The sequence below is a fragment of the Atta colombica genome, unplaced genomic scaffold, assembly GCF_001594045.1.
Source record: "Atta colombica isolate Treedump-2 unplaced genomic scaffold, Acol1.0 scaffold93, whole genome shotgun sequence".
NCBI lineage: Eukaryota > Metazoa > Arthropoda > Insecta > Hymenoptera > Formicidae > Atta > Atta colombica.
In genome coordinates, this window is record NW_017259587.1 from 49,342 (window position 1) to 51,712 (window position 2,371).

Genomic DNA, 2,371 nt, shown 5'->3' on the forward strand with positions numbered 1-2,371 from the left:
TATATATATACACAAGGTGTTTGGAAAATACTCGTAATGATAAATCTTTCACACACACGCACGCACGCACATAGGGTGTCCCACAATTCGTGACCGAAATTTTAATAACATATATATTATAAGATTCAAGAACAACCGTATATATGAATATATCAAATAAAAACATGATCGATCAAAGTTAGATGTTTCGAATAATACATTATATATTTTTTATTAAATTAATTTATTTCAGATAAATTAGTTTCAGTGATCGAATTGGCTAAGACCCTCGTCCCAGAAAGTCGAGAGGTTCCACGTTCGAACCCTGGCTGAGGTAATATTTTTCGCAATAAATTTCTTTCTTTCTAATCTAATTAAAAGGGGGGATCATTAGCATTTCAGACTGATTGTGTTGAAAATCCGAAAGTTGTTGGCACGCAATCATACCTGAAATAAATTAATTTAATAAAGAGTAATATAATATATTATTCGAAACATTTAATTATGATTGATCATGGTGTTCTTTATCGTATTTAATAACATATTCCTGACTTAAAAATAAAACAAAAATCCAATATCAAAATATCGAGGCTATAATAGTTTTTAAATTAATAGCCGTTAAAGTTAACTAATCACAGAGTTGACATTTCGCGCGCTCAGGGACAGTTTATCATACAAGCAGATGTTCGTACGCCTATGTTCACCGCATGTGAGATTGAAGTAACGTATACAATGCTATACAATAATTTTGAAATACTTCACTAATTATTTAAATATGGAAAATAATTACATATGCAACATAACACGTAACATAACATAAAAATATTACAAGAATTAAAAATATTAGGTGTACAACTTTGTTTCCGCCGTTTTTTTTCCGAAATTCGAGGCTTTATTGTAAAAAACTGGTTATACATTTATGATTCAAAGCATTCCATCGCTGGCCACTACTTTCTCTCATCTTTCGGGTAGCGTACGAATCCCGCGTCGAAAAAACTGGTCATCTTTTGAGGCTATCCACGAATCGATCCAATTTTTTACTTCTTCATAAGACCGGAAGTGCTGGTCAGCCAGGCCGTGTGCTATTGATCGAAACAAGTGATAATCAGAGGGAGCAATGTCTGGAGAATACGGCGGGTGGGGTAGGACTTCCCATTTCAACGTTTCCAAGTATGTCTTGACCACTTTCGCAACATGGGATCGAGCATTGTCATGCTGCAAAATCACTTTATCGTGTCTCTCGTTGCGGTCGTTTGTCTTTCAATGCTCGGCTCAACGCATCAATTGCGTTCGATACCGATCGCCTGTGATTGTTTCAGTCGGTTTTAACAGTTCATAATACACTACGCCGAGCTGATCCCACCAAATACAGAGCATGACTTTGAAAAATCACCGTTCTTGAAGCGTTGAAACCACTCACGACACGTTCTTTCACTAATAGCGGCCTCACCATAAGTATTTGAGAGCATTCGATGAGCCTCAGCCGCAGATTTCTTCATATTGAAGCAAAAAATAAAACCTCCCGCAAATGATAAGAATTTGGCTCGTAAACTAACATTTTCAATCGAGAATAACTTTATGATGCAGACACAAATCGACTAATGTTTCTATGGGATTATGTTGACAGATGCCCAAGTTTATTGTATGACGTCTATGATCTATTTATTTCGACCACCACTTACCGCTAAACCCATCTATAGGAAACGGCGGAGGCAAAGTTGTACACCTAATAATAAATATGTATAACAAATTGTTTTAAATATATATATAACGAATTAATTCAAAAACTATTATAGCCTTGACATTTTGATATTAGAAATTTTGTCTTATTTTTAAGTCAGAAATATGTTATTATAATTTTGATCGCAAAATGTGGAACATACGCACACATATGCCTACACGCGCACACACGCAACATACACGCATGGTATCCAGAAAATCGTCCGCAATATTTTGAAAAATGATATTTTTTTGGGACTTAAAGAGAAAGAAAAAAGCTATATAAACATAGAGTCCAAAAACATAGAGTCATTTCCGAGTTATAACCACTTTTATGTTAAAACACTATGAAATAAATTATGATTGTGATTATGACAAATAAATTAATTTTTTAGAGAAATTTTTGGATGGAATTCTATTCTAAATAACTAGAATATGCAATGAAAAATTGAGAGTTCCATTTAAAAAATTCAAAATGACCTTGTCCTGATCTTGACAATCCAAGACCAATAATACCTTACGTCCTCCTCGAAGTCACAAAACTTTTGTCTAAAACACTTTTCGATTTAACATAGTGTTTCTGAGATATTTGAATGGATCTTTTAAAATGGGATACCCTGTATGTATCTTTTTTGTACTTTTTGTTTTATATGTATATATATATATATATATA

The 2,371-nt window shown here is 33.5% G+C and overlaps 1 protein-coding gene across 4 annotated transcripts in view; it reads right to left on the reverse strand.

The window, feature by feature from the left end:
- LOC108693589 overlaps window positions 1–2,371 on the reverse strand; it is a 7,709-nt gene that overhangs the window by 1,645 nt on the left and 3,693 nt on the right. The window lies entirely within an intron of this gene.